The following is a 9,954-nucleotide window of genomic DNA, read 5'->3' as shown; positions in this document are numbered from 1 at the left end:
TTGGATTTTTCCTCATTTTTTTAATTAAGGCATTAAGATCAATTTATATATATATATATATATATATATAGTGAGGAAAATAAGTATTTGAACACCCTGCTATTTTGCAAGTTCTCCCACTTAGAAATCATGGAGGGGTCTGAAATTGTCATCGTAGGTGCATGTCCACTGTGAGAGACATAATCTAAAAAAAAAAATCCAGAAATCACAATGTATGATTTTGTAACTATTTATTTGTATGATACAGCTGCAAATAAGTATTTGAACACCTGTCTATCAGCTAGAATTCTGACCCTCAAAGACCTGTTAGTCTGCCTTTAAAATGTCCACCTCCACTCCATTTATTGTCCTAAATTAGATGCACCTGTTTGAGGTCGTTAGCTGCATAAAGACACCTGTCCACCCCATACAATCAGTAAGAATCCAACTACTAACATGGCCAAGACCAAAGAGCTGTCCAAAGACACTAGAGACAAAATTGTACACCTCCACAAGGCTGGAAAGGGCTACGGGGAAATTGCCAAGCAGCTTGGTGAAAAAAGGTCCACTGTTGGAGCAATCATTAGAAAATGGAAGAAGCTAAACATGACTGTCAATCTCCCTCGGACTGGGGCTCCATGCAAGATCTCACCTCGTGGGGTCTCAGTGATCCTAAGAAAGGTGAGAAATCAGCCCAGAACTACACGGGAGGAGCTGGTCAATGACCTGAAAAGAGCTGGGACCACCGTTTCCAAGGTTACTGTTGGTAATACACTAAGACGTCATGGTTTGAAATCATGCATGGCACGGAAGGTTCCCCTGCTTAAACCAGCACATGTCAAGGCCCGTCTTAAGTTTGCCAATGACCATTTGGATGATCCAGAGGAGTCATGGGAGAAAGTCATGTGGTCAGATGAGACCAAAATAGAACTTTTTGGTCATAATTCCACTAACCGTGTTTGGAGGAAGAAGAATGATGAGTACCATCCCAAGAACACCATCCCTACTGTGAAGCATGGGGGTGGTAGCATCATGCTTTGGGGGTGTTTTTCTGCACATGGGACAGGGCGACTGCACTGTATTAAGGAGAGGATGACCGGGGCCATGTATTGCGAGATTTTGGGGAACAACCTCCTTCCCTCAGTTAGAGCATTGAAGATGGGTCGAGGCTGGGTCTTCCAACATGACAATGACCCGAAGCACACAGCCAGGATAACCAAGGAGTGGCTCTGTAAGAAGCATATCAAGGTTCTGGCGTGGCCTAGCCAGTCTCCAGACCTAAACCCAATAGAGAATCTTTGGAGGGAGCTCAAACTCCGTGTTTCTCAGCGACAGCCCAGAAACCTGACTGATCTAGAGAAGATCTGTGTGGAGGAGTGGGCCAAAATCCCTCCTGCAGTGTGTGCAAACCTGGTGAAAAACTACAGGAAACGTTTGACCTCTGTAATTGCAAACAAAGGCTACTGTACCAAATATTAACATTGATTTTCTCAGGTGTTCAAATACTTATTTGCAGCTGTATCATACAAATAAATAGTTAAAAAATCATACATTGTGATTTCTGGATTTTTTTTTTTAGATTGTCTCTCACAGTGGACATGCACCTACGATGACAATTTCAGACCCCTCCATGATTTCTAAGTGGGAGAACTTGCAAAATAGCAGGGTGTTCAAATACTTATTTTCCTCACTGTATATATATATATATATATATATATAACTAGTTTGGAAGCCAATCGGGGTCCAGTATGCAACGTACTAGGAGACATCTTGTGTCTAGTATTTACAGTTTTGAAATGAACAATTTTTAGGTATTTTTTTAGATTTTTTTTAACATAGTAGTAATTAAACTTAAAATTGTATTTTCTTTCTAAATACACATTTGGAGGGAATCTTTAAACTTATTGTCTGCACCTACACCTAGTTCTGTCTTGCCATACAGATAGTTGGGTGGCTTATTTGTCCATTCAATTCCTTTTTGCAAACACAATATGGATAATAATAATAATTGGATAGTTTACAATTATTGCTGTCAGCAGTTTTCATCGGGACTATTTCCTCTCTAGAAAGTAGCTCCGATGGAACTGGGACACTGGGACTGGAGAGACAGGTTGCAACTGAATCTTACTTAAGAAGTAGTTGTACATTTTTATTCCCAACTTGTATATACATTTTTACAGTCTTTATTTTTTGAATATTTGTTCTTGTATTCTATCCTATTTATTATGTAGTTCTTGTATATTCTGTATGTCTGCTGTGTGTCTAATTTTTTGCTGCTGTAGCACTGAAATTTCCCAATTTGTCTGTCTGTCTGTCTATGTGGTTGAATCAATCCTTTAAAGCTGCATGAGCCAGCTTTTAAACTAGCAAGAGGTATAACCTGAACATCCATAAATCGTTTTAGATGACCATAGATGATCATTAAACTCAGCAGGTGGATATTTCCTGCCCCTGATTAGCAAATGAAAAGCAATTCCTTGCTGTCATACTGCAGATACCTCTCCACTAAGTTACTCTGGAGACAGCAGTGATCTCAGCATTGTGGTCAGTTGTACATGCAGTACCTAATAAGGTAGAAAACAGACTGATGCAACAAGTCCCAATATCTTGTCCCCATGCTGCTTTATCCACCTGCCCACCCCGCCATGTCTTCCTGCACCCACTCTCTGCTGTAATGAGGGTCCCCGGAGTGCTGGGAAAAAATGCGCCCCTTTTTTTCTAACCCCCCCCTGTGGTGTGTGTTCATGTGCTGTGTGCTCATTTGCTCATTGACGTAGCTCCCTGTCATTTATGTTGAGTTTAATGGAAAGGCTTTTACAATATAAACAGTGGTACACACCAAATAGCATTGCTAGTTTTCAATGTAGACTACGAGCATGAGGATAGAACATTTTTACCTCCACAGAGGAGGTAGATGTATAGTCTTTCATATAGTTTGTCTGCCAGTTAGCAGAATATCCCAGACAGAGGTGTTAGTGGATAACAATGAAATAAGGTCAAATGTTAGACCGCGGGCCAAGAAACTCATTAGTTTTTGCTGTGGATCTGGATTAAATGGAGCTACCATGTGGCCATTTTACACTTGGGCTCATAACAGCTAAACTTTGAGGTGTAGAAGCAAGTTTTTGCCATTGGATTCTTCAGTTTAAGATTAGTCTACATTATCATTATGTAAACTAAGCTATTTTAATGAACTGGTCTCATTGGTCGCTTTTGTAGATGTTTTGTCTGATGTGTTTAGGATTGTAGTTGACTTTGAAAAATTTGCTGATTCAGTTGTTTTATGTTTTTAATGTTTTTTGTGTATTTTGTGTTTGTGTGGTTGTACTGCTGCCTTTCTTGGCCAGGCCCAGGACACTGTTGGCTCAATGAGTCTTTTCCTGGTTAAATAAAGGTAAAATAAAACAAATAAACCTATGAGTATTGTCCATGCCAGGGCATCCTGGTTCCCTTCACCCCTTCACCCCTTCACACGCTTTATATAGTAATTACATCGTCCCCGTTTCAGTTTCGGCATGGGCCCTTCGTTGCGTTCATACTCCTGTCTCCTCGCATTCAAATGACATGTGCACACATCAGCTATCAGTGATCCTGATAAATTTGTTGACATTTCGCCTACAGTACCCATGATCGGTGTAAATGTCACTGAAATTTAGCTCGGCTCGTTCTAACCGGGTTTTTCAAAAGTCATTGCTGCCATCAGCCAGTCATCAAGGTGAGGAAACGGATAGGAATCCAGATGTAAACACTTCTAAACATAACTGTTAATTTTATTAAAACAAAAAACAAAAAAAAAACACTATTATCAAGGGTTGTGCAGCCTTGTGGGCGGCATTCACTCTGATTCACTCTGACTACTGTCTAGTGCATTACAGTGGTTTGCTTTAATTGTACCTAAAACAGGGACTTAACCATAAAATGGGAATTTTCCAATGGACTGATCTTTTGTCCCTTTCTAAATGTCATCAGGGGGCCAACTACGGCAAAAACCCACACAAAGGAATCAGTGAGGCCCATTACATTACACAGAGATAGACTGTGTGGGTATGTCAAGGACTCTTGCATAGCAATTACTGTTCAAAAAACTAATTGATTGCATTAACCTGCCCTTTCACCATTTTACAAGTCTGATCCATATTCCTAAGTGGCCGTGTAGTGTGGGGTTTTAACCTAAGAGGAAACGGCGTAATGATTTTGTCAGGCCAGTATTGAATAGCTCAGTGGTGTTGGTGTTACTCATGGTGTGCTGCTTTTCAAGCATTCACACCACAACGGAAATGTCAGTGTGTCATTTTCCATTGAGAGGGACCTTGACACACATACCCACATTTATACACACATTCAGATAAAGCATTCGCACATTCTTGGATAGGCTGGGGTAGGCTTTCAAGATGAGTTTTTATTTTTATTTTTTTTAAAGTAAAGTTGCAAAAGCTGTTTCTTGTACCAATAATCAATGTGTTTACATTCAACCATTCCAATGCCTGGAAATGACCAAAAAAGGAGAAGGTCTAGTGTGACTGAATTTGTGTTCTAGACAGACTGGAAAAGCAGCGCAGAAATTCAACTAATGAATGTTTCGGACAGGGCGACCTCTAACTCACACAGTAGAGCGCGCTCGTGATGTCAACAATATGCGAATGAGTGTATAATTAAATTACTGCCTAAGCCTTGGAAAAACCCTGCCAGGGCTTTCCCTAGAAGCCCTGCCATCTTAAGATGGCCAATAAACTGTCTTTTTATTCAAAATCAGATAATGTTCACATGGTCGTTTCAGCCCTGCCATCTTAATTTTGGCAGGGCTGAAATGACCATGTGAACATTATCTGATGGTGAATAAAAAGCCAGTTTATTGGCCGACCATCAGCAAACTGATATCGGTCTAACTGGTACCTTTCTAGCCATCAACTGCTTTGTCGTCTCTTTTCTTGTTTGTTCTGGAGTTCATAACTTCCATCACACTTTTTTTCCGCATGACTTAAGCGGAAAACAGTGAAAAGTGTGTTGTTTGATGTGCTACAAATGCCATTAACTTAATCATTTCGATAACCCCTGAACACCACCCTCACTCTCTTTCTCTGTCTTTCCTTTCATTTTCATTTGTAAGGCGACACTGAGGGAGAAATATATCCATGCAGAGAAAATACATTTCCCCCCGGACAGAGCCAAGTCTTATCCTTTCTCTCTGGAAAGATTACAAAGCAGGCAGGGACGGTGAATAACACAATCTGCCTCCCTATCCCCTCCACATCAGCAAGACTGTTCCTACACCAGCGTCCATAGGTTGTGATGACAAGGCTCCCAAACTTCTTAATCCATATTGTCTGGAGCTGCACCCGTCTGCCACCTTGTGTATAATTTATTATTATGTACTTATGGATTCCTGCACGCCTCACAAAGTGCAACTCTGATTAATTGCAAAAGGGAATAGACACACTCTAAACCAGCTTTATTATGGAGAGCACAGTTCTCCACCACAGCACCTAAGATAGATACTTTGTTATGTTAGGGCTTTACTAGTACCTTTAAATCATTTGATAGCAATTTTGCTGAAACAGAGACAGTTATTGACATTGTATCTTGCTGTTTAATAGCGTGGCACCGACACATGTAGCTAAATGAGTCACAAAGGACCCTTGTAATTTTATTCCTTTCTGCTTTCACACATTTCTCTACCATTAGATGTTGCAGAATCTTCCCTACATGTGTTTTTCTTTCACATTGTATGATTCTCTTTTACCTATTTTTACTTTTCTTCTCCCTCACCTTTTTTTTATTACATAGTTTAAAGAACTTTTTTTTTTCCTGCCTGGCATTGCGCAGTTGCATTTAAGCCATTAGTCTTAAAATGTGTTTGTGTGGCATGTTGTTGTTCTCCTCCTCTGCTTTTTCTGAGGCTGATGTGACTTTCATTACCGGGGTCTGACAGAGCTGAGCCGAGTGGACGTTTGTTTGTCACCCTCTAATGGGGCTTGGCAGCCTACAAGGTGTGCACAACACCTCAGAGAGAGTGGCCTTCTCCTTCTGTCTCCCTCAGTGCAGGAAAAGACCAATAACACTACCTTGCACATTCAGTCCACTGTTCAATTTCACTTCACGTCCGTGTCAGTGCTGCGAATTGGATCAGGCACCTATGGACACATTCCACGTCCAGTTGACTTGATGGGAATTGGCCAAACCTTGCCAAGATCTCACACGGTGCTGGCTTTGATCCTGCTCCAGCTGTCAATTGCAATATACAGTTTAGAAGTAAGGCCATCTAATCCATTTTGAGTAAATCCGGCTTTTTGGTGTCGGCCTATCGACCTACTCTCTGCTGTACTGTTGCTTATCTATCTCTCCTGAGTAAATGTTTTCATTTGATGGATTCCCAGACAGACTTATATTAAGGCCACGGGCCACCGTTTGATAAGACTTATTGGATCCAAATAGGAGAAAATTTTTTTGAATTTGGTGTTGCATTGTTGGGCCTTAATGTTTTTTACACATGTACCAGAAAAGAGCCAATATGGACCAATGGAGTCCTCCAGTTTAAGGATCTGTTGAATAGAAGTCTTGTGTTTTAGCTAGATTGGTTTGTCAGCTCGTCAGGAATATATCTAATCTCTAATTTGGCTTGCTGGATGTTTGGATTTTTCAACTAGCCATGTTTACTGTGCCTCTCTACCATTTTGAAGTGCGTGTGCAGGGACAATCTTCTTGTTTGCGTGTTGGCTTTATGTGCAGGTGTTGAAGCTCAACCAAACTCAAACCAAAAGAATTCTGCAAAAAAACAACTGAAAACCGCGTAGAGCTGCAGACAGGGATGCAGATTCTTACTAGAATCTGCTATCCTGGTAAACCCTTTTACATTTTTGTCCTTTAATTCAATGTCCACATAAAAACATGAGACTATTCTCACCTGAAACATGTCAGCACTGGTCATTTGTTCAAAATAACAACCTAGGTCTAAGATGTTTTGACAAGCCGCCTCTTGTGGCCACTCAAATAATGACTTTCCTCTTACGGTAGCAAAGATGGAGGTAATGTGATGTTGCTATAGCAACACAAACCCTCGAGTAAAGAGGTCAGGGTTTCTATTACTCATGACCATTATCTTTCCCTTGATGCATGTAGTTGTGGCACATCGTGCCCCACATGTAGGTCAGTTGTAGGATAACAGATTCAACAAAGGAAAAATTGAGAGTGATTACACACTGGAGCTCCAAACGCTCTACTGGACTGAAAAGAGACAATGGTTCGAAGGTCTTTATGAGGCCTCCAAAGGCCGTGTGGTCAAAACTTATCTGGATACTCTCCAATCAATGGAGCTTAAAATTATATACATCTCAATAAATATACAGCATTTTCTGAAGATGTGATGTAAGACCCCTGGCCGTCCTGACTTTGAGATCCACTGGTCATTGTTCGGTCAGGGTGTCAAAATCATACCATCTCAAACTAAAATTGGAGAAAATGGAATAATGCTGATGGAGATGGAAAAATAGGAGACAAAGCAAGAAAGATGAGAGTGAAATGATTAGAAGGCCATCAGAAGATGGAAATGGCAAAGAATTGGGTGAAAGAGGGAATAGATCCAAATCCTCCCTTTTCTTCTCCTGATGATCAGACAGCCACAATGAGTGGCCTGTAGCCTACATTAACACACATTCAGACCAGAGTCCACATCTTTTTATTAATCCACTGCCTTAATTTGATCACACGGAGGAAGGTGGAGGGAGGGAGCAGAGAATGCGGCAGGGATGGAAACATGGTGTGGGAGTCAGAAAGCTGCTTTTCTTTGCACGGAGATGAAAGGTTAAAAAGCCCAATAGATCTTTCCATTTTTAAATGCACCCTTTGTGCCGATGTGTGCAGCTCTCTGCGTGCATGAATGTGTGTGTATGCTGATGCATTTCTGCGGCGAGTGTTTATCTGCGTGCCGAGTGTGTTAGAATGGGGAAACGCCAGCTAATAACAAGATGTTCCTTTGAAAATCGCACAGCATTCATCCTAGTGTGTTCTTTCAGGCGAGCGGCACAGGGCGAAATGTCAAACATTAGAAATAAACAGCCTTGTCACGACAACTCTTGACGCAGAGAACAATACCGGAGGGAAAGTAAGAGAGGAGAAAAGAGTTATGGATGTCACAGGATGGAAATGGAAAAGGATGGAAAAGGCGAGAGGGAAGATGAAAACACTTCCTCTTCTCTGCTCTCCCCTCTGAGTCAGCCTGCCAGTCCCTCCTTCCAAAGCTGCTAAAATCTCTTCCTCTCTTTTTTTCTTTAACCATCTTATTGTCTCTTTCTCTCTAAATCTTTTGCTTTTCTTGGCTAACACCATGGAGAAACCTCCTGGTGTCTCACTCGACTGTTGAACAATCCGCACATCATTAGCGGCTGGCTGGGTTTCCTTTTATTTCTTTTGATTTGTGCCTCTGATCGGCTCATGATGCTTTGCTGATGAGCAGCAACAACGTCAGGGCCATTTTTGGTTTATTAGCATGTATGAGGTAAATCCACCCTAAAAAGGAGGATTCCTATGTCGTTTTTGTGTATGCACAGCTCAGTTTCAATTTGTGAATTTCAACAAGTCTCTCTTCAAGCTTAACCACAGAGAGACAGATTGTAGTGGTGATGTTATGGAGAGAGGAATCCTGGAGCTGCTCCATAGGCAGTAAATAATTGAACAATTTTTAGGACACACCAGCCATTGTATTTTTACTGGGATATGGGGACAGACAGAAATTATGAACACGTTGTAGTGCATTTCATTAAATGGGGTTTAAATTCCCATTTTGATAAGTACTAAGCCAATGTGGCTGTTGTAGGCAGAGTCATATTTTTGGATGTGAGTGATCTTAGAAACGGGCGATTCCAGGATTTTTAAAGTGGGGTGGCATGGGGGGGGGATTCCAATAATCAGTCGCAGGGGTGGGGGGGATTCTTTTTAGAATACAGCATAGAAAATCTTCTCAGGAATATAGGAAATATTGTATAGGATAGAAGACAACACACAATATACAGTAGATCTGCTAAACAAAACATCACATTCATTATTATTTTCACTTGTTTTCACACATTGTATATCCAAATACAATACACATTTTCTATAGGCTCAGTCTGCCACTTTTTAAAAAAAGCAATGCCAGTGCTGGTTCCATGGTATCAGAATTTTGGATAGTCATCATGGAAACATTAATTGAATCATAAAAGGGCTGGGAAAAATTGAAAAATGATCCAATGGAAATCACAATTGTCAGATTGACAGCACTCTAGCCCAATGGATTGGGGTGGGGGGACACCCCTTGCCCCCCCTTGCCCCCTTTCTAGCCCCGCCCCTGCTTAGAAAGGGTGAAATTTACATTGAAATAGAATGCAAAAAGTGAAGGGGGGGAGTGCATACCTCTCCCGACACTGATCAATTCTTAGACAGGCTGTTCATTCCCTTCACTGATGTTTTAAGGTACAGTACAATGATTTCCTGACCTTGAAAATATACATTCAGAATTTTCAGTCAAGCCTCTATCTCTAGCCGCTCCATGATTAAAGATAAAAACAATAATTGTGGAACAGCAGAAATCCCAGATCACCACCAAAAATCTAATCGACAGTTCCTTTGCCCAAGGCCAATCTGCTCTCCAAATTTCATGGCAGATATTCTGACAGACTCTCTATCTATCAAACATAGCGTTTTGAACCATGAGGCAATGCGTTCCTGGCATACAAAGTGATGTTGATGGGTGAAAGGAGACAGTTTAGAGCTAAATATGTCTGCGCTGCTGATTAATATGTGGCTGAACACCTGAAATGCTCCCAAAATTAAACCTGAAAACTCTCAGAATGAAGCCCGAAGTTGAAATCATTACGATGGTAATGGTTATATAGTCATACAATAATACGTGTATTATATTAGAGAGACAAGGCTACAGAGCCATACTGTAGTAAGTAAGTACAAAGACAAATGTTGGTAAAAACAAATGCAGTTATCCTAGTG

The sequence above is a fragment of the Sander lucioperca genome, chromosome 20 (assembly GCF_008315115.2).
Source record: "Sander lucioperca isolate FBNREF2018 chromosome 20, SLUC_FBN_1.2, whole genome shotgun sequence".
Taxonomy (NCBI): domain Eukaryota; kingdom Metazoa; phylum Chordata; class Actinopteri; order Perciformes; family Percidae; genus Sander; species Sander lucioperca.
The sequence above is the reverse complement of the archived record's forward strand: the minus strand, read 5'-3'. Positions refer to the sequence as shown.